This window comes from Taudactylus pleione, unplaced genomic scaffold (assembly GCF_031769625.1).
Source record: "Taudactylus pleione unplaced genomic scaffold, aTauple2 ptg000004l, whole genome shotgun sequence".
Taxonomy (NCBI): Eukaryota; Metazoa; Chordata; class Amphibia; order Anura; family Myobatrachidae; genus Taudactylus; species Taudactylus pleione.
In genome coordinates this window covers 1,269,999-1,297,017 of record NW_028284407.1, presented here as the reverse complement: position 1 = coordinate 1,297,017, position 27,019 = coordinate 1,269,999, and the positions used below count along the sequence as shown (strand labels likewise).

The 27,019-nt window shown below is 47.2% G+C and overlaps 1 protein-coding gene across 1 annotated transcript in view; it reads right to left on the bottom strand.

The window, feature by feature from the left end:
* Positions 1–1,565: 1,565 nt before the first annotated feature.
* Positions 1,566–27,019, bottom strand: part of MYO3B (myosin IIIB) — a 420,510-nt gene continuing 395,056 nt past the window's right edge. Inside the window, exon 30 of the mRNA XM_088474539.1 lies at positions 1,566–1,663. The gene's annotated coding sequence lies outside the window, so the exon portion shown is untranslated. The remainder of the gene's footprint in view (positions 1,664–27,019) is intronic.

Here is a 27,019-nt window from a genome sequence, read left to right as displayed (position 1 = left end):
GAAGTGCTCTGCAGTGTTTAGAGATGGAGCTCAGTCAGCAGCAGCAAGAGAAGACACTGGTGCAGGTAGGAGAATCAGTGGACACTGAAGCTGAGTGTAGTGAAGGGAGAGTTACAATGGGTAGGGGGTGAGACAGGTTCCCAGCACTCAGACCCATCTGACCACACCGCACGTCACTGATCCAGGGTCTCCATCAGGTGGGTACAAGAGCTACTGGTGTTTGGGGAACAGATTGACCAGGGGATCATCTTCCAGCCAATGATCTCTGACCTATCATGGGGCGCAGCCACTACCCAAGGCGACACGCCCATGCCCTTAGAACCCTACTATTTGCAACTTGGCGTGGCCACACCCTCCAGTAACGGTCTATGACAGATTCCCTGGCAGCACTAGTGATGTCACTACTTCCTGGTGATTTGCTGCATTCTCATAAATACGGGTCCAGCCCACAAAACAACAGCCTCCACTGTAAGTAGGCTACAGCCACACATTCAGTTATACAGTACTATTAGGGGTATACAATATGGAGCGAAAACTTTGTTTTTGCGATGTTTTCGCACCAATGACGTCATTTTCGGAGGCTTTGGTTTTACACCGTATTCAATTTCAAAGACTTTTCGCAGGTTCTTTGAAAAAAAACAGGGATAACTTTTCACCACTGAATAGGTGGCGAAAAAAAGTGCAGAATTGGGGTTTAGGGGTGCAGGCTTAAAAAAAATAGCCTGCACCCCTGGGAATGACATTTTAAAAATAACTGTCAAAATTTTTTTTTCTAAAAAATAGGGACACCCCAAAAAATTAATTAAAAAATTGGGGTGAAAAAAAAAATGGGAAAAAAAAGTGTTTAAAAATAGGGAAATAGGTTCAGGGCTATTCTGCAAGTATGCGGCAGGTGTTTTCTAGAATAGGCTATTAGCGGCAGGTGCATAGTTGCAGAATTTTTTAAAACTTACTTTAGGGACATAAAAATATGCTAGTACCCATTTTCATGTACCCCAAATTTGATGGGACCACTTAAAAAAATGAAAAAAAAAAACCTAAGTGCTCTTCTGCATCACATCTTCAATGTGGGGAAAAAACACCTCCTGCAGCTATTTAAATCCCCGACTTTCATTTGCAGGCTAAAAAGTGGGTACCCATAGTGATCCCCCATGTTTTTACAACTTTAGGGGGGTCCTACAATTTATTCCAGGAAAATTTCGTTTTTTTACACAGATCCCACTTCGCAGCTTCCCGTTTTCGTAGGTTTTATATTGAATACGGGGATAAAGCGGGCTCGCGCCCGATACTTTATCCCAGGAGAATCTCCGATGTGGAGCGAAAAGTCCAGCTTTTCGCTCCCATATTGAATATCCCTCTATGTGTTTATATAGTCCATAGTGTTAGTTATACTTTGTGAAGGATCCAGCACAAATAAAAAAAATAATAAATAATATTTAACATACTTTGTAAAGAAAACTATTAGACCAACACATTTGTTTAACAATGTGTAATAAGTCAGAAGTACACGTGGCATTTATTAAAACAAATAAATAAATTGTATAAAACATCATGGAATGCCTTGTAAATGAAATAAAAATTGTGACATTAGTTTATAATGCTTTAATGCCCAATAAAACAATTATACAAAATCTTCCTGCTTCCCTTTTCATCTTGACGCCACCTATAAAATTAAACAAAAAATAAATATTAGCATTATGCATATATAGTGATGTTTTTGTTTGTGGTAAAATATGTATTATTAACATCTGCTTTATAGCATATTTTTGTTAAAAAAAAAAAAACAATAGCTCCCGGCTACTGGTTGTGTGAACTGTGATAACAACACAAGGTTTGGGCAGGACATCTGTATACCCGTGCAGATTTATAAAATAGTGTTATGTACTTAGATTAGACCCTCATCAGAGCTTTGATGTCCTGGAGTTATGCTGTAGTATAAAGATTCTATTGTTCAGAGGTCTCAATATGGAAGAGATCAAACTTTGCCCTCTTTAATTTTCAGAGATTTTCTTGCAATCTGATCCTTTCCTTCTGGATCTCATGCGTGAAATGTGTACGTGAGGAGAGCTAGAGTCACCAATCTTGTGGCCTAAGGGCATATATATGTAAAGTGGGTAACACATTTTCTGCGAGCTTGTCTGTGTGGGGTAAGCCTCCAAAGAGCAGGCCATTTACCTACTAAAATCACCAGTCTCTTCTGAAATTTGGAAGGAGCAGGGTTCAGTCTCAGTGCAAGTCACTACTTTCAACTTAATAACTCTGCATTTGGGTCTAGCTTGACTCTCTTGTAGGCCTATTATGACTCTCTGGTTAGTTACCATCTCCACTGTGCAGTCATAGCAGCAGCAACTGACTGACGGGTCAGCTTTCTGCATGTGGTAGTTTTCTTTAGAACTAGTCATTTGCTTCTTTTAGGAGGCAAATTTATTGCTGCTCCCTAAGCTTTGGTATAAAGATATGCTCGGACGCTCGTGACAGCTTCATAACATATAGTTATTGCTTAAAAAGGACTTGGGGTCCCATTTATTAATATTAAAAATTGAAAAAGGGTGTTTTGACATTATTCTAGTATCACATAAATTTATTAAAGTGCTTTTGGAGCAGTTTTTGTGAAAAACTACTCCAATCCCTTTAATTCACTTGTTTTTAGTAAGCAGATCACATTTCCCATACTTGTTATGGGACATAGGATCTGCTCACATTTACTAAAAATAAATTATGAAAAACTACCAGTGAAAGCCCTGTGATAACGCCACCTTCAGATGGCGTTATTATGGCTTTCCCCCGGTTCCTGACAGGTAGAGCAGAGACGGCCCCTGTAATCAGACCACAAGCTGATTACTTTAAAAAAAATAGTTAAAAAAACCGAAACACTTACCTGCATCCGGGGACAAGTGCTCCGGTGAGGTCCTCTGGGTCTCCAGTCAGCTGGTATTTGGGCTCCTGCACTGTGACCCTGGTCAGCTGCTGCATAGTGCAAGTGCCCGGAGACCAGCTGACCAGAGCCCCAGAGAGAGGACCTCCCCGAGGCACCCACTTCAACTCACCACCTCCAAAAAAAATAAGTAACCAGACAGTGATATCGAGTTTACAAAGTTCTGACTGCGCTCCTGGATAAAACTGTATCTCTACAACATTGTATCATATTTTTTATTAAACACTCTTACTGGTTAATATTTAGGCCATGAAACACAGATGAAAGCAAAAAAGATAAAGCAATATATTTAGGGATGGCTATAGGAGTATAAACTAAAATGAATGTACATTGTATTTGAAGACCATCTTTTACTGTATCGTCAAACATTAGTATGATAGTCATAGCATAAATTCAGTAAACCAGTTTTCTAAATATACAGTATGATTGGCCACTGAAGAAGATCACTATTTGCTGAGTCAGGCTTATGGAGCATACACACGGGACTATCAGACAGCGATCAGATATCATTGTCTGATCATCCTCCATGTGCTGGATGTTCGATATCGAACATCCAGCACCATGCACCAACCCCCAAACAACGTAACATCCCTATAGTAAACAGGTTAACCTAATAATGACCAGGTTGGCCTGCATGCACTATCGATATAGACCATCCGTACTCATGCATCGACCATCGTTATCGTTTAAATCATGCTTTTTATCTGACTGTGTGTATGCACCATTAGGCAACCCTGTTGTGTTGGATACTGTAGTTCAGCAACATCCAGAGAGCCCCTAATTGCCAATTCCAAAAAGTTATCAGTCCCCTCTTATACAGGAAGCTGCGTAAGCCAGCAACTTGCCAGAAAACACATTTTATGGCTTTGCATCTAGACCTGCCATGTCAGACAATCCACATGTGTGGTCAAGACCACAAAGGCTAATGTAATCTATCACATATGGTCAGCAGGTTTCAATACAAGGATACTCCTGTAAGTGTATTAAGATTCACAAAGCTAGTGCAAACATTCTCTCCCACTACCGGCCGTGCTCAATCTGCCTGTGAAATGTGAGATACACTGTACCCATTTTATCATTCCTTTTGAAAACATATGGGCAGTGAGTGATTTAATTGTCATCCTATGTCTCTCTATTATAACTCCTCCAGTTGGGCGATCAGCCACACAGAAATGACTGAGACAACAGTGTAAAGCAGAAGTCTTTGAAGTGCAATGCACATATGTCAATCTATTGTATAAACACATGCTAAGAATAAGAAAAAATCCAAATAAGAATATGTTGTAATGTTTAGTTACACTCAATCAGAAGCATTCAGAAAAGTACAAGTAAGGCAGATATCACGGTTTTATCATTGTGAGCAATAATGTCCTTGGTAGTGTTGTAACTAGCACTATTATAGATATATGTTATTGACAGCCAAATAAGCTTCAACACCACAACATTATCTTGTGTGTACAATGCAGGAGAGCTGTCCAATCAGCACTCACATCACAAGACGTACTGGAGTGTTTCCATTCCAGGCTCATGCTAGATTTCGGGAGTGGGTGCTAATTTATTTCTGGGTGGCGTTCTTCTTGAAAGCTGCAGTCTAACGTAGGAAAATATTTTCCAGAAGTGACATTCCTCCCTAGATGGCAGCCATTTATTCCGGGGCTGCTCTATTTCACTCACATGAAAATTATTTGTAGGAGGAGGGGGGAGGGGTCTGAAGGACCAATCATTAGCCAACAAATTGGTCCTTAACAAAATTAATTTGACAGTTGGTATTACACCTCAGGGTTCCTGTTAGGGGAAGACAGCATGTTAGGAAAAATAGACACCTACTATAGGTGGTAGAAGTGAAACCATACATAACCTGTGAATTACATTGTCTGTAATCCTCCTGCTAGACCAGAAATACTTAATGAAAAGCTGTTAAAGCTGGGAACACACTGTACGATCTGTACCCAGCGATGCACTGGCTGTACACACTGCACGATCTGTACCCAGCGATGCACTGGCTGTACACACTGCACGATCTGTACCCAGCGATGCACTGGCTGTACACACTGCACGATCTGTACCCAGCGATGCACTGGCTGTACACACTGTACGATCTGTACCCAGCGATGCACTGGCTGTACACACTGTACGATCTGTACCCAGCGATGCACTGGCTGTACACACTGTACGATCTGTACCCAGCGATGCACTGGCTGTACACACTGTACGATCTGTACCCAGCGATGCACTGGCTGTACACACTGCACGATCTGTACCCAGCGATGCACTGGCTGTACACACTGTACGATCTGTACCCAGCGATGCACTGGCTGTACACACTGTACGATCTGTACCCAGCGATGCACTGGCTGTACACACTGTACGATCTGTACCCAGCGATGCACTGGCTGTACACACTGTACGATCTGTACCCAGCGATGCACTGGCTGTACACACTGCACGATCTGTACCCAGCGATGCACTGGCTGTACACACTGCACGATCTGTACCCAGCGATGCACTGGCTGTACACACTGCACGATCTGTACCCAGCGATGCACTGGCTGTACACACTGCACGATCTGTACCCAGCGATGCACTGGCTGTACACACTGTACGATCTGTACCCAGCGATGCACTGGCTGTACACACTGCACGATCTGTACCCAGCGATGCACTGGCTGTACACACTGCACGATCTGTACCCAGCGATGCACTGGCTGTACACACTGCACGATCTGTACCCAGCGATGCACTGGCTGTACACACTGTACGATCTGTACCCAGCGATGCACTGGCTGTACACACTGCACGATCTGTACCCAGCGATGCACTGGCTGTACACACTGCACGATCTGTACCCAGCGATGCACTGGCTGTACACACTGCACGATCTGTACCCAGCGATGCACTGGCTGTACACACTGCACGATCTGTACCCAGCGATGCACTGGCTGTACACACTGCACGATCTGTACCCAGCGATGCACTGGCTGTACACACTGCACGATCTGTACCCAGCGATGCACTGGCTGAACACACTGTACGATCTGTACCCAGCGATGCACTGGCTGAACACACTGTACGATCTGTACCCAGCGATGCACTGGCTGTACACACTGCACGATCTGTACCCAGCGATGCACTGGCTGTACACACTGCACGATCTGTACCCAGCGATGCACTGGCTGTACACACTGCACGATCTGTACCCAGCGATGCACTGGCTGAACACACTGTACGATCTGTACCCAGCGATGCACTGGCTGAACACACTGTACGATCTGTACCCAGCGATGCACTGGCTGTACACACTGCACGATCTGTACCCAGCGATGCACTGGCTGTACACACTGCACGATCTGTACCCAGCGATGCACTGGCTGTACACACTGCACGATCTGTACCCAGCGATGCACTGGCTGTACACACTGCACGATCTGTACCCAGCGATGCACTGGCTGTACACACTGTACGATCTGTACCCAGCGATGCACTGGCTGTACACACTGCACGATCTGTACCCAGCGATGCACTGGCTGTACACACTGCACGATCTGGTGTACGACCGCGTGATATATATGTAGCAGCATGACGTCATTCATTGCATCGTACCATCTGTTGTGCATGCGTGACTGGGCATACACACTATACCAGGGGTGGCAAACACGCGGCTCTTTTGTTTTTCTGATGCAGTTCCCGCCACGCGGCTCGGCAGACCCCCACTGGTGCTGTGAACGCTGACCTCTGAAGCGATCAGGGGCCAAAGAAGCCTCTGATCGTTTCAGAGGCCAGTGTTCCCAGTAATGCAGTGTGCGGGTGACGTTATGACATCACCTGCGATGTGAGGAGCCCGCACGCCTGCTGGATCCAGTTAGCTCCAGCAGGCAGCGGAAGCGGCAGCAATGGGGGGACTCAGGAGCCATGACGACATGGAGTGGTGCCATCCTGAAGACAGGTCAGTTTCTTCATAGGGGTGGGGGCGGGGAGGGGGAGCTAGTACTAGGGGCACAACTAAAGGGAGCATTGCAGAAGGGGCACAACTACTGGGGGCATTGCTTAATGGGCATAACTACAAGGGGTATTGAAGAAAGTGCACATCTACTGGGAGCATTGCATAATGGGCACAGCTACAAGGGGCATTGCAGAAGGGGCACAGCTACAGGGGGCTTTGCATAATGGGCACAGCTACAGGGGATCATTGCATAAGGGCCACAACTACAGGGGGCATTGCAGAAGTGACACAGCTACAGGGGGAATTGCTTAATAGGCACAGCTACAAGGGGCATTGCATAAGGACCACAACTACAGGGGGCATTGCAGAAGTGGCACAGCTACAGGGGGCATTGCAGGAGGGGCACAACTACCGGGGGCATTGCTTAATGGGCACATCTACAGGGGGCACTGCAGAAGGGGCACAACTACTGGGGGCATTGCATAATGGGCGCAGCTACAGGGGGCATTGCATAAGGGCCACAATTACTGGGGGCATTGCATAATGGGCACAACTACAGGGGGCCTTGCAGAAGGGGCACAGCTACAGGGAGCATTGCATAAATGCCACAACTACCGGGGGCATTGCTTAGAGGGCACAACTACAGGGGACACAGCATAATGAGCACCAGTGCCTGAGAGCCAGTGTGGGGGGGGGGGCAGCCTCAGAGCTGGGAGGATGATGCCTGCTTTCATGCTTATGGGGGCAGAGTGGAACTGTTGAGATAATTCCGCGTGGGGGTAGTGGCTGGAGTGACATATGAGGGGCCGCTGCAGTGGCATGGGAGGGCCACTATGACACATGAATGTGGGCTGGAATGGTAAGGGCTGGAGTGACACGTGGAGGTGCTGAAGTGTGTATTATATTAATCTTGCTTTTTCAATGTATTTTATGTGGTTCTGGATTTGAAAATGTATTTTATGTGGCTGTGGTTTTTAAAACATATTTTATGTGGATCTGGCGTTCTCAATGTATTTTATGTGGTTCTGGATTTCAATATGTATTTTATATGGATGTAGTTTTTTATATATTATATGTGGATCTGGCTTGTTTCTGCGTATTTTATGTGAACGTGGCTATTTCAATGTTTTCTATATTGCTCTGGCTTTTTATTTGCAGACTATTTGTGTAGACTTTTCAATGGCAGCACAGATCAGGTCAGTTTACAACATGATTTGTAGAGCAAATTTGTAGATGTATAGACGGAGAATATGAAAATGTTTGTGAAAAAGCAAAGATGGACCATCCATCCTCACAGTGATATTGTTACATTTGCATGTACTGTATTTGTTTTGTTTTTCAGCAGTGGTCTTTGTACACTATGTAAACAAAAGTAGACAAAAGCGATTGGACACTGACAGCAAATAGATCAACAAGATTTTATTGAGGTCAGTACTTTGTTATGTCCACTACGTGTAGTCATTACTGCAGACAGCCTTCTTGACAAACTGCCCACAAGTTCCTGGATAGCAGCAGGCGGTATGTTTGGCCGTTCCGCCCTAAGTACAGTGACCAACTGTGACACTGAAGAAGGTCGAGTTGGCCTAGAATGCACCTGTCGCTCCAATTACTCCCAGAGGTTCTCAATAGGGTTATGATCTGGACTCTGAGCTGGCCAGTCCATCCGGGTTACCGAACTTTCTGCATACCAGTCCAGCGTCGCCCTGGAAACATGACAGGTGCCATTGTCGTCCTGATAAAAACATTTGTTGTTTCTGTAGAACTGCAAGTGCATGGGCCTCCCTACCAAGTGTTCTTGTCAAAACCGCCACATTTGTGTCCCTTTGGAACTCGTGTGCAATGCATTTCGCTTGTGCCGGGGTGTCCAATCACTTTTGTCTACATAGTGTAGAAGATTGTACATGATTTATTTGTGAGTAGTTGCTTTTCTGATTCATATTTTATATTATTAGTATTATTCCTGCTAATTGAACAAACATTCACAAAACGACTCTAACCCTGCTCAAGTTACATCAATCAAACATGTCAAGAGCAACAAAAGCACAAAATGACACAGAAGAATACTGACAGGCAAATGAGCTCCATTAAATCCCCATTCAGTTCTTGTAGTTATTATCTATTGTGTTTCCCCAGGCAATAAGTCCTCGTTCACCTTAACTGACTGCTTCCTTCCTCTAGCCTCAGCAAACACCCCCAGCCCCTGGCTTTCCCAAACTTCTTTAATCTTCCCTCAGTTCGCTAACTGTGATTGACGGGCTTCCTAAAGCCCCATGTTTGGTCCTCCCAGTTTCCCCATCCCTTATAACGTAAAAAAGGCCTGATAATGAAAGGGTTACAGATTGTCATTAATTAGCTGCCCTCTCTTATCTGAAACCATTAGCTGTACTAAGCTACAAAGGGGTAGGCAGAACCAAATGTAATAATCCCCCTGAATCAAAATGATTTCTCCATGAGAATGGTCTATGGGGGGTTTCGGAACCCTTTAGCACTCAGACAACTCAGCCCATTTCACCCAAGACAAATTGTTTCAAGTTAAATAGGACTGACATTTGTTCCAACATCAGTTACTAAAAGAGCAGATAAAGTTTAGATTGCAAGCTTTGCAGGGCATATAATTAGATCATACCAAATATACTGTCAGATCTACTGTATTCAGCAATTTTTTTTACTGCACAGTAGATTCCACACTCTGGACAAGTCTTCAGACACTTATTTTATTCAAATCTGAAATAATTTAATTGATTGTTTCCTGTTTCCAGAGCTAGTTATAAAAATGAAAATTAAAAAAAATGTATAAAAATAAAATAATGCCATTACTGCGTCCCACTGAGTACCAACAGGTAAAAACACTGGATCTATGTAATAAAAAAATAGGTCACAATGTAGAAAGCTTAAACATTATAAGACCAAATAGCTTTCTATATACATCAGATCATTTCCGGTAGCTTAACCCTTCCGTGGCTATGGTTTTATTAGATCCTCATGACTGTGTCACGAGTCACTGCTTTGCTATGTGTCGATTAGACTAAGAAATTTTCTACTTCAGGGTCCATAGGGTATCCACAGGATACCTTGGGGTATAGGTGTGACGTCAGTCGCAGGGCACCAAAGAGTTAAGCTTTCAGCCTCCCAGGATGCACTAGGTCCCCCTCCTATACCCCGCCCCCGGGCCAAGGCACCTCAGTTTAGTTTGGTGCCCGGCCGGAGTCGGGTGCACCTGTTGGAGTGGGGGCTAGAAGAGCCCCTGAAGCTTATTCTTCATGCAGCTGTGGCTGCACAACTGGATGTACAGCATGGACAGTCAGTCCTGACGTCCATGCTGTCTTCCCTACACCCCGCCGGTACCAGAACGCCGGTACTGATCCAGGGATGCTGGTGGGCATCTGGGGTCACAGCTAGCGGTGACCCCAGATGCTCCGGACCATGGCCGGATTCAAGGGGGACAGAGGTAAGCAGCGGGGTCCCGCGGTGGGTCCCCGCTGATCACATGGTCCTAAGTCCCCAGGCAGGGGGCTCCCTGGGGACTGGCTGCAGCGTGGAGCCAGGCGACCAACCTGCGCTTCCACTACCCCCTGGGACAGCGGACCGCAGCAGAGCGGTAGCGCTGCGGCGTCCCAGGGGTTAAATGCATGCCAGGGGAGCGCGCCTTCCCTGTCTCACAGCCGGCGCCTCCCCCGCTGCACACAGCCCTCTCTGCATGCTGCCGACTGGTCCTGTGGCAGCGCTCCTCCCCCAGGCCAGCCTCCTCTCTGCTCCTCGGCGGCCATCTTCTCCAGAACGCATGGTGAACGCTGCTGGAAGCGCTGGACGGAAGCATCGTGGTCTGGGTCCCCCCGCATACCTCTCCTCCGCTGTGGTCAGGTCTGTGTATGCAGCGCTGTGTCCTACCAGGCCCTGTGTCTGTGTAGTTGAGTGATCAGCGCTGTTAGTGCAGGAATTGTTATTTCTCTGCATTGTATGTGACTGTGCTAGCGCTGCTGCCTGTAATCTTTTCTTCATCTAAACTGTCAGCTTTATTACTGTCCCTGTTCTTTCTGCTAAAGCCCTTGCGGTGCGGTGCTGCAGGGTGGTCTCTCGCCTATTTAATACTTAATTGGTGAGAGAGGTCACATACGTGGTGCCATCATGTCTGAAAGTGATTTTCCCCTCCGGCTACAGTGTACCACGTGCAAAGTACCGTTAGCGGAGGGGGAGGGTAGCGCGGAGGGCCTTTGCCGGCAGTGTTTGTCCATGGCGCGGCCTATTACGGTTACAGCACCGGTACAGGAGCCGCCCTGGGCTTGTTTCGCTCAGGCGTTAACAGCTTTAGTGGGCCAGTTAGCTCCGCAGCCCGCGTTTACTCCGATGGGTTTGTCCCAGCAGTCTGTGGTGTCGTCACCCATGCAGGGGTTCCCACGACAATTGGTGGTACCCCACAGTCTCCCTATTTCCCCGCTCCCGGGTTCTCAGGAGCCAGCGTGGGTTAACTCCCTAACGAGTTCTGTACAGCACTTGTCGGATGTGTTGCAAGGGGAGTCTGTGATGCGGTCTCATAAAAGGCCGGTGGCGTCTCTGTCCGCTCCTTATGAGGATGACGAAGGGACGTCTGATGATGGGGAGATTCTAGATCCTTACGATCAGGAACCTCTCCATACTAAGGACGCTGATGCTAAGTCCAAAGTATATATTCCTGGACTTATTCGGGCGGTCCGCACAGCCTTGGTGATTGAGGACGAAGTTCCCCCAGCGGCTAAATCTAAGTATGCCTTTTTCAAAGATGTGAAGGGCGATGCCACAGTCTTTCCTCTTTCGGGTCAGTTGGTGGACCATTTAGAGGAGGCGTGGAAACAACCTGGCAAAAGATACCAGCCGCAGAGACGCCTGGCGGTGGCTTATCCGTTCGCGGATAATTATTTTGCGAAGTGGGAATCCCCTCCACAGGTGGATTCTCACGTGACCCGTCTTGTCCGTAGTGCCACATTGCCGATGCCATCCATGTCCTCCCTTAAGGATGCTACGGACCGCAAGGTAGAAATCTGCCTGAAGTCCGCTTATTCCCTTGCAGGGGGGGCAGCACGGCCGGCTATGGCCATTTGCTGGGTTGCCAGAGCGATGGAGCGCTGGGCGGATTCATTAGAGGCTTCTTTTGAATCCGACTGTCCGGCCGATCAGGCGGAGTTGATTGGCAATCTCCGTGATTCGGCCACCTACATCAACGAGGCGGCTCTAGACATTAGTACTCTGGTGTCTAGAATTTCTTCAGCAGCGGTAGCTGCTCGTCGCACCTTGTGGCTGCGATCCTGGAAGGCGGACGCAGATTCCAAGAAAGGTCTGGAAGCGTTGCCGTTTACCGGAGAAGTTCTCTTCGGTCCGGATCTGGATAAGATTGTGGCCACGCTGGCGGCAGCCAAATCTGCCTGTCTCCCGTCGGCCGCTGCTCCTTCTGGTTCGGGACCATCGTCCTTTCGGTCATCTAGGGCCCAGGGCAGGCCCAAACCACAGTCGTTTCCTCGACAGGCTGGCCCTAAGAAATCGGTCAAGCCCCGGAAGCAGGCATGGAGTACCAGACGTCCGGCCCCCAAGCCAGATGACAAGCCTGCGGCCTGACGGTCCGGGCCTCCCTTTGGGGGATCCCAGGGTGGGAGGCCGCCTGCTACAGTTCGCCCAGTGTTGGTCGACCACTACGACAGACACTTGGGTTCTGGAGGTGGTTTCTCACGGATACGCCCTCTCCTTCCGGCACAGACCCCCGGCTCGCTTCTTCACCACGGGTCTCCCATCAGACCGGAACAAGGCTACGGAGCTGCGGAAGGTATTGCACACTATGCTCCAGGCTGGAGTTATAGTGGCGGTTCCATTCTCCCAGAGGGGCCAGGGTTTCTATTCAAATCTATTTTTGGTACAGAAACCCAATGGGTCATATCGTCCGATTCTCAACCTCAAAGCACTCAACAAGTCTTTGCGGGTCCCGAAGTTTCGGATGGAGACCCTACGGTCCATCATTCTGGCGCTGGAACCTGGGGACTACTTGGTGTCATTGGACATACAGGACGCTTACCTGCATGTCCCTATTCTTTGGCGCCATCAACAGTTCCTCAGGTTCGCAATCAGCAGCGACCACTTCCAGTTTCGGGCGTTACCTTTTGGCCTGGCAACAGCACCACGTGTTTTCACCAAGGTGATGGCGGTCAAGGCTGCTTCTCTGCGGCTGCAGGGAGTCCGCATGTTGCCGTATTTGGACGACCTGTTATTGGTGGCAGGATCTCCAGAGCTCCTGTTACGCCACTTGGACCTGACCATTGCACTGCTGCAACGGCACGGCTGGCTAATCAACTGGCAGAAGTCCACTCTAATCCCGTCTCGGAGGATTCTGCATCTTGGAGCCTTATTGGACTCGGGACAGCAAAGGATCTTCGTGACGGAGGACAAGATCTCTGCTTTACAGTCAAGGGTGCGCAGTTGTCTGCACAGCCGCCGGGTGTCCTTACACTCGGCGATGAGGTTACTGGGCTCCATGGTGTCGGTGTTCGACATGGTGGAATACGCCCAGTTTCACTCCAGACCTCTGCAGCACCTGATCCTGTCCAAGTGGAACGGGCTGACTCAGTCTCTGAAGTCCCAGACGATTGTGCTCACCCAGGAGGTTCGCCTGTCCCTTACGTGGTGGTTACAGATGACCCACCTCAACAAGGGACGTCCGTTCTGGGTTCCAAATTGGGTCCTGTTGACAACGGACGCCAGTCTTCGGGGCTGGGGAGCAGTTTCGGGTCCACACTTGTTCCAGGGCAGGTGGACGCCGACAGAAGCGGAGCTTCCAATAAATATCTTGGAACTCCGTGCGGTCTTCAATGCTCTCCAGCAGGCACAGCGGTTTCTCCAGGGTCGCCCGGTGCAGGTCCAGTCGGACAACGCTACCACCGTGGCCTACATAAACAGGCAAGGAGGAACTCGCAGTCGGGCGGCTCTCGTAGAGGTCTCTCGGATCCTGGTTTGGGCGGAGCGCAATCTTCCGGCCATATCAGCGGTCTTCATCCCGGGAGTGCTCAATTGGGAGGCGGACTTTCTAAGTCGCCAGGACGTTCATCCGGGGGAATGGTCCCTGCACCCGGACGTTTTTCAACTACTGGTGGACAGGTGGGGTCTTCCAGAAATCGACCTCATGGCGTCCCGGCACAACAACAAGTTGCCGGTGTACGGGTCTCGCACAAGAGACGAAGGGGCGTCTCTGGTGGATGCTCTGTCCGTCCGGTGGACGTTCCGGTTCGCATACCTGTTCCCTCCGGTCTCCCTTCTTCCACAGGTAATCCGGAAATTCAAACAGGAAGGAGGGACGCTCCTGTTGATAGCTCCCGCGTGGCCCAGACGGCACTGGTTCTCAGACCTTCAGGTTCTGTCCGTGGACATTCCTCTGCGGTTGCCGCTACGACCGGACCTTCTGTCTCAGGGTCCTTGCCTTCACCCGGACCTGACTCGGCTGTCTTTGACGGCGTGGCTGTTGAGACGGCCATGCTGAGGTCCCGGGGGTTTTCCAGCTCTGTGGTGCGTACCATGTTGCGAGCTCGGAAACCGTCTTCCGCGAGGATATACCATCGCGTGTGGCATACGTTCTTCCAGTGGTGTCGACCGAGAGGTTATGCACCGCGGGAGTTTCGTCTGTCTCGGATTCTCGCCTTCCTGCAAGCGGGACTAGATCATGGGCTTCGCCTTGCTTCTTTGAAGGTACAGGTTTCGGCCCTATCTGTCTGGTTTCACCGTAGGATTGCTACAATCCCGGATGTGCGCACCTTTATGCAGGGTGTTCTCCGCATTCAGCCGCCCTTTGTTCCACCTATGGCGCCTTGGGATTTGGCTGTGGTCCTGAGGGCTCTCCAAGGACCGCCGTTTGAACCACTGGGCTCAGTGGATCTTAAATGGCTAACAGCTAAGACTGTTTTCCTTCTGGCCATTGCTTCGGCCAGACGTGTTTCTGAGTTAGGGGCTCTTTCTTGTAGACCCCCTTTCTTGGTTTTTTATGGGAACAGGGCAGTGCTCCGCACTCGGCCCGAGTTTCTTCCCAAAGTTGTTTCCCAGTTTCATATTAACGAGGAAATAGTTGTTCCGGCCTTTAACTCACCGGGTCTTTCCGTGGGTGAGGCCTCTTTGGATGTTGTGCGGGCCTTAAGGACTTATGTTGACCGCACTTCTTCGTTTAGGAAGTCGGACGCTTTGTTTGTCCTCTTTGGCTTCCGTAAAAAGGGTTGGCCTGCTTCAAAGCAAACTTTGGCAGCCTGGATCCGTATGGCTATTTCTGAAGCTTATCTTCATGAAGGCCTACCGGTCCCTCCTTCTCTGAAGGCTCATTCCACTAGGTCTGTGGGTCCTTCGTGGGCAGCTCGACGTGGTGCCTCGGCAGTTCAGATCTGCAAGGCTGCTACGTGGTCTTCTGTCCATACCTTCGTGAGGTATTACAGGTTTGACACCTTCGCCTCTCAGGATGCTTCCTTCGGGCGGTGGATTCTCCTTTCTGCACAGGAGCGTCCCCACCCTTAAAGGATACTGCTTTGGGACATCCCCAAGGTATCCTGTGGATACCCTATGGACCCTGAAGTAGAAAATATGAGATATGGTAAGAACTTACCCTTGTTATCTCTATTTCTACGAAGTCCATAGGGTTCCACAGGACTCCCGCCCTGTCGCACCTGTGCTGCAGATGGGCTTTGCTCTGGTCACCGGTTTTCCGTCTCCCTCTGGTGAGAATGTGATTCTTGTATGTGTCCAGATCTTTGTTCTCTCTCTTCCTTCTCCTCCTCCGGCCTATGGCTTGGTAACTAACTGAGGTGCCTTGGCCCGGGGGCGGGGTATAGGAGGGGGACCTAGTGCATCCTGGGAGGCTGAAAGCTTAACTCTTTGGTGCCCTGCGACTAACGTCACACCTATACCCCAAGGTATCCTGTGGAACCCTATGGACTTCGTAGAAATAGAGATAACAAGGGTAAGTTCTTACCATATCTCATATTTTTTTCCTGCTTAACATCTCTTACTAAGGCGTAAATTTACTAAAGTGAGAGTTTTTAGAAGTGCATTTTAAAAGTGATGTTGCCCATAGCAATCAATCAGATTCTACTTAACATTTAACTACCATCTTCTAGAAGATAATAGCTAGAATCTGATTGGTTGCTACGGGCAATGTCACTTTTAAAACTCACTTCTAAAAACTCTCACTTTAGTAAATTTACCCCTAAATGTCAATCTTGTCAGTGGTGTCACTGGGGTCAGTGACACCCAGTGCGCCAGTTAGGCCCCCTGCGTGAGCTCCCGAAAAGAGAGCGTGGAATTGCAGAAGTGGCCTAACGGCATGCCCCCAAATGTATCACTTTGGGGGCGTAGGTGCCGGACTGCCCCCAGAGACAATCCCTGCACTGCCAGCTCCTCTTTGGAGACCAAGAGCCGGGCACAGCATAATAACATCACAGTGCAGCGTCCGGCTCCAGGTCAATGAGGAGCAGGCAGCATTTTGGTGTTACCCCCTTGGAGGGTGACATCCGGTGCAGGTCGCACCACCCTAATGACACCACTGACTGTTTTAGTAACTTTTGGTAGCATAGCTACTTCATACATTACTTTTTCCACAATTTTCCCATGGGAGTAATGTCGACATGTTCAGCATGTTGACATTGACCATGTCGATATAGAGCATATTGACACTAATGAAATGTCAACATGCTAACAACATGCTTGACAATCAGTGATGCAACTGTTCCAGCAGTTTGCGCAGGTAAGTGCACTAAACCTAACCCTAACGCAAAGGCTGTGGCCAGGGGCGTAGCCACCAATGGTGTAGGGGTGCGGTTGCTATGGGCCCATTTGCACCTCTGGGTCCCGCATCCCCCTGCACCCAGCTCACCTCAGCAGCATTACACAGTGAGAGAAGTGGCTGCAGATCCATCCTGCTTCAGCCTGTGACTAGGAAGCGGTTTGCATCAGCCATGATTCCTGCTAGGCTGTGAGCAGTCCCCACTCTCCCTTTTGTTACATTATTTTTGTGAGCCTGAAAAAGGTTTGTAATTAATTTATTATTTAGTAACAGTTTCTTATATAGCAACATATTCCGTTGCACTTCACAACATTAGTAGAACAAAACTGGTTAATAACAGACAGGCATAGAGTTAGGAAGGCCCTGCTCACAATCTTACAATCTGCAATTTTTAAATACATCCATAGGGTTTTACAGGGCTGACCCGGGTTCAGTGTGAACGGGGCCAACCCGGGTCGAAGGTGCAGTGCTAAAAGGGTCGCAGCCAGGTTTGACCCGTGTTCAAAATCTCGGGTCAGAGCCGGGTTTGCGATGTGGTTTTTTTTTTGTATTTTAAGTTGTATTTGGCTTCACATATTTTTACTCTAGTAATTGTTGTGCAAAGCAGCAAAATACTTAACAGGACACTATTACCCTGCAATAAGGGATACAAAATTTATGTTGTATTTCAACTTGGTCTTAGTCTTTTGACTCAAAATCTGTCTCCCATTATTAATATAAATCCTGTTGTGTGTTTAAGCTCACAGCTCTAATTTATGATTATTTAAGAATGACACCACCAAAGAGAAGATGTCATTTACCAGATAGATCGCATAATGACTTTCCTTTTATTAAGAAATGTAAAGAGAATGGCAATGAGACTGTGTTATGCTCAATGGGCCTTATTCACTACGGAATGCAACTGCGAATGCAATAGCAATTACGCACGCAGTTCAACTGCGATAGTATGCCACCGCTGTACTACATAAGGACGCCCACTTTACACACATGCGTAATGTTTAGCAAGACTGCGAAACCATCAGTACAATAGAGCACCATCGCAGCCGCACACTTGCACAAGCTCTGATCTTACTCAGGAATTGCTATGAGAGCTCAGGCTGTGTACAGCATTGCATAGGCTAATTTATGCACGCCCCTGCAATGGCGTTCAAATGCACTGGCACGCCTGTGTTTGCCCGACCATCCCCCCATCACCACCCACAAACGACACTTCCTGTGAATCACTCAGCGATGGGTCTGCGTAGTAACTGCGATCGCAGTGGCCGGTTTGTGCATATGCACGTGCAGTACGCAACAATCGATCAATTGCGAGTGTATTAGCAACTGCGTTCCTTGCTGAATCGGGCCCTATGTGCAGTGCTGTGTTTGCAATTGGTCAGGGCGCGAGGTCTGACAGTATGGTCCATATTAAATCAAAGAAACACAGACTTGCCTCTCAGGCTTCTTTAACTTCTGGAAGGTGACGAGATTTTTTTACACCTGACAAAGTGGATAATGAGTCTCCTACTCTCAAAATGAAAGCGTAGGAACAACATCAACTCATAATGTGAGTTTTTAAAAATATTTATGTATTTGAGCAGTAGGCACGTTTGTTTTTAGGAAAAGTCAGGATATATTGTGAGCTTTAAATGTCCAAACACGACCAAATTATATATACAGCCTGTACTCTGCCTTCACGGCAATATAATTCCCATACTATGGGGTTTATGTAATAGGGCGCAGTTCGGATTGACTGCACTGGCGGGATCCCTGGCAATGTGTCCCGGTTTATTATTTTTGAAATATAGCAACAATAACCTAGACCTTTGGGGGCCATGCTGGCAGACTTATAAATTCTTCTCCCTGGGAGAAGCCTGGGGAGGAGAAGCAGGTTGGGTGCGGGACCGGCCAAGCCACGTCATTAAGCCCCGCCCCCTCACGGGAATTCACCGTGAATGCCAGATATTTAAAATAGGGGCGGGGCTAAATTATGTGATTCTCACAGAATCGCGTCATTAGGCCCTGCCTCCATCGTACGGACCCACCGATCCCCGGTAATATTCTCTCCATTCTGCCCACTTCACTAGGGGGTACCCTTCCAGGGGGCTACCCGAAATATCGGGAACCACCTGCGACTTCCGGGAGGGTAGGCAAGTATGATGTGGGCCCCATGGAAATTTTGCTATGGGGCCCCATTAGGTCTAGCTAAGTGTCACAAAATGTCAGCATTTCACTTGTCAACATTAACTATGTCAACGTTGTGAACATAAAGACATTTTGCATCTGTTGACATTTCAAGAATGTCAACAATATAACTGTCAACATTGTCCTGTCGACATTATGAATGCTGACATGATGTCTGCATCCCATACTCACTTTAGCATACACTATTGTACAGTGATTCGGTGGCCACTTCACTAAAACCTGAGACTGTCAGTGACACTTATGCTCTTTGTATGGGCCACACACTGCAGCTCGTAGTCACCTTATTTAGTTGGTTTAAATTTATGTTCACTCAGTTCAGGCTTACCAGCTGAGCTGACCTTTTGGCTGCCTCCTCCGGGAGAAGACAGCACTGTGGGGGGGGGGGGGGGGGGGGGGGAGCAGAAGTGGGTGGGTCTGGAGGGCAGTCAGTGTAACCGCGCCTCCGTTATGCAATGCCGCTATTACCAACATTGTGAAGTGGAGGCGGAGCCACGGTGATGCGATTTAAGGAATGGGTATGTAATGCCGGTTGTCTGGATGCCTCCTGTCACAATACCGACAGCGGCATCCCAATGGTTGGTATACCGACGGGTCGGGTAAATATACTTACCCTCCCCCTTTCTCCACTTAACCCTCCCTTCTTGTAGTCTAACCCACCCCACCCCCTAACACTCCCCGTTAGTGCCTAAACCTAAGTTTTCCCCTTTTGTGCCTCCCCCCGCAGTGCCCTACCCTAACCCCCCCCCAGTGGTGCCTGACCTTAACCCTCCCCCCTAGGGATGCCTAACCCTAACTCCTCCCACCCAAACCCTAACACTAACCCTGTTAACTTACCTAAACCTAAAACCGCCCAGCCGACCCATGCGGCTGACACCCTTGGCACGCCGGCTTATCTTCGTTTGGGCAAGCATCCTCCTGGATTCCGGCATGGGGAATAAGAGAAACGTCGGTATTTCCACGCCTATCTTAACTCCCTTGTCGGGATTCCGGCATCGGGATTGAGACTGGAGGCCGCTACATCCCGCGATTTAACACGAAATTGGGCACCTGTGTTGCCCACTACTCAGGGGAAGTGGGCAACTGAGGCCGGCAAACGCCACACAATTTTCGGGAGCCTCCCAGTAAACAAGTATAAGATGCATACATAATGTATTGACAGCAGACAAGTACTAATTACTAATTAAGGAGTGAAAATGGATTGAAATATTGGTTTGTAATGTGTATAAAAATATACATTACAACAATCATGCTAAATTACTTGTTAACAAAATTTTCTACCAACAGCTTATGAACCACTTGAGAACTGCAGACATCATCGGAGAGCAGCCCCGGCCCTTATGTCCCAACTCCTGGGAAGTTGTCAGACATGTCTGTGCTCACCACTGTGAGTGACCTAGTGCTTCTGACGCGCTCCCCGAGCCCCAAAATGACACAGCACTCTCACGTGCACATGCCTCCATATGACACTTTCACCTATGCAGTCACACCTGCTTGTCCCATATTTTATAGGAGCCCAATGTTGGGAGATATTGGTAAATTCTTAGTATTTATATATATTTATTTCTAAGATTTTAATTAAAGAACTATCCAGGGAAAATCAGGTGGTTTACAATCTTTAAGGTAATCAAAAAATGATTTTCTTAATTATAACATAATTACTATGCGATGTGGGAATCAAATCCACAATATTATTCAGAAATATGAATAGTCAAGTTTGCTCTCCCAGTATTTGAAACTTATATTACTGCTGTGTGCAGAATGAATCAGTCATTTTACTGCACGTTCAGCTTTAAAAGTGATATAAAATGGCATTGAAAGGAGAGCTTATAATTGTTCCTGTTGCATACCACCATCAGTGTTGCATTCACCGGCCTTCTGTCAAACAAATGAGTTATCATGGCAGTCAGGGTTATTAAAAATCATATTGCCTGCAAGGCAGTTGGATGGCCCACCGTCCAGACCCTGGGAATCCCTCTATCGCATTATCATCAGTGCATGATTGGATTCCTATGTTGCTCATTCCCTAAAGTGTTGGATGGCAAGCAAACAAGTATAAATTGGTAAATAGAAAACAAAAATTCCCTTTTAAACTTCTCTTGGCCAATCACTGTCAATAGCAGCTATTGCCATGTACTACAAGGTTAGTTTGTAACTTTAACGCACATCCCACCGCTCATGGGATTAAGCCGAAGACACAATCTTTGGAATGTTATTTCTGTGTACCAGCCCTATCTGCAGTTAAACATACCGATTATCTGACCTAATACTGTGAAGCCTCTAAGTCTTGTAGTTTTAATAACTTTGATTCAAATATGTTTAACAATCAGTTTTGTGGCTATGACATTTGCAGTGTTTATTCCGAATATCAACCATTTTGGCACAATGTTAAGCTGTGACAGATTTTCTTATCCCCTATGGCTATATAGCTAAACCCCTTTTACTTTTCATACTGCTACCATCTAAGGGTTTATTAAAAGGACGGAGAAGGGCAGCTGGTCCCTCCATCTGCTTTCAAATTTTTCAAGGCCCAAATGAAATAGGTTATACCTTTGGCCATGCCAAATCTATTGCTACCCCCTTCCTATCAAAGTCTGCGGAGGACTAATCTGAATTTCACGCTCTGATTTCGCTAGGTGTTATTCTTACTCCTGCCAGAGCCTGAGCTTCTTATGCGAGTCTTTCATAGTTGCTGATTACCTTCTTTTTCTCTAGTAACAAAAGATATCCCTTCCTTTCAACCCGAGCTCATTTGCAATCAACAGAATCCAGCTTAGGAAGTTCTGCTGTACAGGATACCTTTAGGGAGCGACGGTGCAGTATCAATACCTTATTTTTAGAACAGGACGGAGCTGAAAAGGTATATTCAGTGTTTCCATTGTCATCATTTACTGTAGATAGAAGAGATTCAAATTTGTGAACAAAGCCTTGTAACACTTTGCAGGTGCAAAGGAGTGGGGCTGTGGGTTAAAACAAAAGACTTGCAAAGCCTAATGGTATTTCTTGTCATTAACAACTCTTTGATGTTCATACTCTAGGCTGTCTTTTATCTTCTCTTTTAGATTTTTTTTTCTTTAAAGATCCACTCAGCCTGGGTATTCCTTTGCTTCTTTTTAAAGGCACAGGAAAATAGCTTATGCTAAATTAGAACTTCCTGGAATCTCCAGGAATCTTGGGTTTTAAATAGGATGAGGTTTATTGGGTCATTATATCATTAATAATACAATAATACAAAGACGCACCCTCCAAACTATTGGCCTCTCTGATACCGTCCTTTCTTGGTTCACCTCCTACCTCACCAACTGCTGTTTCTCTGTTTCTGCCTCTGGGTCCATTTCCCCCTCATCCATCCTACCTGTGGGCGTCTCACAGGGATCTTTCCTTGGCCTTCTGCTCTTCTGTATATACATCTCCTCACTGGGTGAACTTATTAGTTCCTTCAGCCTCCAGTATCACCTCAATGTCAATGACACTCAACACTAACTCTATCTTTTCCTGATCACTCCCATGCCCTCCTCTCTCGTGTGTCCAAATGCCTTTCCACCATTAGCTCCTGGATGTCCGCGCACTTTCTCTTACTCAAAATGGCCAAAACTGAACTCATTGTCTTCCCTCCAACAAGTGACTCCTTCACTCCCGACCTCTCTATCACTGTTGACAACACCACCATGTTCTCTGTTTCCCAAATCCACTGCCTAGTTGTTATTCTTGACTCCTCCCTCTCCTTCGCCTCTCACATTTAATCTCTTGCCAAATCCTGTCATTTCCAGCTTCGCACCATGCTCACATCAGACCCGTCCTCTCTCAGGATGCCATCAAAGCTATTGTCCACTCACTGATCATTTCTAGTCTCGACTACTGCAACCTTCTCCACACTGGCTTCCTCTACTCCCATCCTGCTCCCCTCTAATCTGTACTTAATGCTACAGATAAACTTCTCTTTCACTCCAGCCACTCCATATCTGCCTCCCCTCTCTGCCAAGCCCTGCTCCCCTCCAGAATCCTCTTCAAACTCCTCACCTTCACATACAAGGACTTCTCCAACTCCTCTGCACCCTACATCTCCAACCTCATCTCCATACACACTCCCTTCAGTCATCTCCTGTCAGCCATTGACTGTCACCTTTCTTCCCCTCTCGTTACTACCTCTCGCTCCCGAATCCAAGATTTCTCCCATGCTGCCCCCAAATACTGGAACAATCTCCCTCTTTCTATCAGAATATACCCCAGCCTGCAGAGCTTCAAACGGCCACTGAAAACTCATCTGTTTATAAAAGCATACCAACCCAACCATATCACAATATACTTTATCTTGCCCTCTTTCATCCACCATCTTTCCCACTCCTGCATCCTGCCCTCAGCTCCTCTTACACTGGCTCACTCTGTGTCATCCATTTGTCTCCCCCTTCTCTTTAGTTTGTAAGGTCCCATGGCAGGGCCCTCCTCCCTCCAGTTCTCATCACCTAGTCCTCTTGCTCACCAGCTAGGGTCCACACCTACTCCTTGGGCTCTCTGCCCTCGGACTCCACCCCATCTTTGTCTCAGTTCTCGCACCTCTTTCAGTAGATCTAATCCTGTTAGTTACGGCTATGCTAATGGATGCAGGTTTCAGTTTGCGCTGTATACTCCGCTTGTGCCCCTTGCATCAGTAGCTTTGTTGAGAGTTGGATTTATTATTTAATGTATTGTACTGTTCTACATTGCACTGTCTTGTTGTTTGCACTTTGGCAGCTATATTTGTGAAGTAATTTGACCTCTGACATAATGGAGGCGGGCAGTTCCAATGAAGCTTCCCTATGTACACCCCACTCTGGCTGCAACATGTTGCCAGAGTATTAGGCTCAGTAACTTGCACCTGCTACTTAGTTGCTGACCACATTTGAGTGTTCCAGTGTATGATCCAGCTTGTTATTGACCTCTTGCTGCTAAAACCCTGTTACATTCGAGACCTCCCAGTGTTTAGACCATGTCTTGTCCATGATCCTATTCTGCTATATCACTGTAGTTTCCAAGATCCCACTGTGTTTAGACTTGGCTTGTCCATGACTCTCCTGGGCAGTACTCTGTGGCTGTTTTTTGACTGTTTAGATATGCTAGAGTTCAGCTTGCTGACATCTTGTGTCATCCCATACCAGCCTATCATGCTAGGAACCAGTGCAGGAGGTATGTGGAGCATATCAACGGTGTGTTAGACTACTCACCTCTGTCTCTGGTTGTGCAAATACCAGCTGTTAGATCTAGAAGCCAGAATCCTTCGCATATTTGTGACACTAGATGTAAATGGATGGAGGCATTGTGTGTTAGGTCAAAAGAGGACAGTGGGGGTGATTCAGCATCGGATGGAATTGCAAAAGCTGCATGCAGGCAGCTTTGCAAATCCATCCTTGCAAATGCAGCAGGAGGTGTATGACACCACCTGCAGCATTTGCGATCCCAGCACTGTGGCTGGGATCACCATGGCGGCCATCAGTGGTTGATGGTCGCAATGGTTGACGGTGCAGTCCAGTCAGCAGCATTTTAGGTACAGTCCAGTCAGCAGTATTGACTTCATGGTGGATCCAATGGAGCTAGAACTACCATCTCTTTGGTAATGGTATATTGCTGCTGCTATACTTACTGCATTGTTATTATTATCCTTTATTTGTTAGTCACCAAAAGATGTAAGCAGTGCAGACAAGAGGTAACATAAAAACCCAATATGGTACACAGTATAAATATAAAATATTGCAATAATATCACAGACAAAGTGACAAGTACCTGCCCAGAGCAGGCGTTCACTGAAAAGGACAAGGACACAAAAGACAAGGAGCACTGGTGGTAAGGACAGTGTGAGGGAAGTAACAGAAGAGAAAAGGGCCCTGTCCACAAACTTTGTGGCAGGACCAGGGTGAGGGTGCCGTTTCCTGGACAAAAACGTTTCAATAGTCATGCAGCAGCGAAGTATCCACAGCTAGTTTTACTAAGCAACACAAAAATAAACAAAACATAAAATGAAATCCTGGCCTGTCTGGCTCTAAATAAAGCAAAATGATTCCCTCTTTCTGAGAGTAAGGAACCTAATGTCCTTCTCATAATACAGAAGTCTTTAGCACAGTAATCAGTGTCTCTCAACAGGCCTCTCACCTGTTCCCCAGGCAGTGAGTGTAAAATCAAGGGTGGACCTTGCCTAATGCATCATTTCCCTGCTTCTGGGCACCAATGTTATGATATATGAAAGTGCTAGCATGATTAATATTACTGATAATGAGACCTTGACACGCAATAATATCAGAACATAGAAGTGTGGTAACTAGACGGCAAGGAAAGGCGGGATGCAGAAGACAACTGCTAGTCTGATTTAGATCAAGTTCTAATTTGAGAAGGCCGACTTTGAAGGGGGCCCCCAAAGTTTGGAGGCGAAGGATGCCAGGGGAGCGATCTTCACTTAATTGGAGCATGGGAATTGGTATGTGTTGAACAGATGCAACTGGGAAAGAAAATGTTTGATCTGAGATAACAAGCGTACAGGAATGAAAATATTATCCAAAGGTTACTTGCACATGCAATATTTCCCCAATGGACAGGAACATATACCAAGCAGTTAACATTCATTTGATAATTGTGAAATGTAAATGATATTAAAAATATAATAATAATTTTATTAGTGAAATATTGACATTTTGCATAATGTGAGATCCTCATTTTGGTGCATTACATGTATTTGTCTCACAGCAAATACATATATTCACTCTTACGATGATCAGGGTATTGCTAAATATTCTAGTACATTAATATTTATCAGCATTATTACATTGGTATTAAATAAATATGTTGCACATAAGAAACATTCTCAATAAATGAATAAAAAACAGAATTTTGACTTGGGGGGGGCTGTGCTTGAGGCTCAGCCCCTGGTGCCAGGGTCTAGCAATTCCCATGTCTGCCCATATGTACTGAAATGACCGATTCCTCCCATACTCATTTACGTAACGCAGAAGAGTCAGTGGAGGCAATTTACAAAGTGCAAAATATGCACAGTGGAAAACTTTGGAGTCCCTGAGCCCCTCACATTGCACAAGTGATCCTAGATTTTCTTCAGGTTGTAGAAAACTTCAGAGCAAGATGCATGGGTTTTCACTTGCAGGGTGGTGAGAAGAAGCAGAGGTTTGCACAGACTGAGGGGAGGAGTTGGGCAGTTAGAGTGTCCCTCACAAAGGGGTCTAAGGGACTGATTCAGACCCGCTCACAAGTGGGTCGATGGTCCCCCACTGCGCATGCGCCGCCTCTGGCATGCGTGAGACCCGTCCTGCGACTGCAGCTCAGTCGCTACGGGTCTCGCTACAAGATGGGGCGGCTGCCGATGGTGAGTGACAGCTCGCCCCGTTTTTTTGGCGAGGAGAGGGGGGTGGCTGCACAAACGCAGGCGTTCCCTTAGGAATGCCTGGTGTTGTGGGCAGACCTACTGACATCACTGTCAACCACCAGCCCTTTCTTTCTCATCCTCTCTCAGATCCCTGTCCCACTCCTCCCCCCCATCTCTCTCATCTGTCCCCCCCACATCCATGTAATTTCATGGGGCTATCATGAGTGGGGGTTTGCAAATTTGGGGGGCCCACAGGTGCCTTGAGTGGTGGAGAGGGTGCAGATGCTGTGAGTGTAGAGGTATGATGGAAATGGTGGTGGTGGCGCCAGCTCCAGGTAAAGGCAGTACTAGCTATGTCTGTGAGGGAGAGGGACCACACTGCAAGTCTGTCAAGCAGCCAGTGAGAGCTGTGAGGAGGGCTGGGCCTCATCTCATCCCTACTGTGTGGCTGTGGAGACAGAATTTAGGCTGCAGTGATTATATTATAAATTTGAACCAGTGGTGAAACGACTGAAGTTGCAGAGGAGAGTGCACCAGTGTTGGGACCCAGAGACGAACAGGAGACAGTAGTCCCTGCACATTGTACAATGCTGGTTGTTCCACCACTGAATGCACCCATTATTATTACAATGCGAATACAGTGAACCAAACAGGGCTTACATTGGAGTTTGTGCATGCTCAGAGAAGTAGAGTGGCCATGGTTGGACAGACCACCCATTCCTAAGTTTGTTGTGAGTCCGGGCGATGTAGTGTCCTCTTCCCCCAATGATTTACTGTATATACATACTGTATCATATTAAATAAATTATCCATCCCAGAAATCAGATATTTGAGATTCACAGCATTACT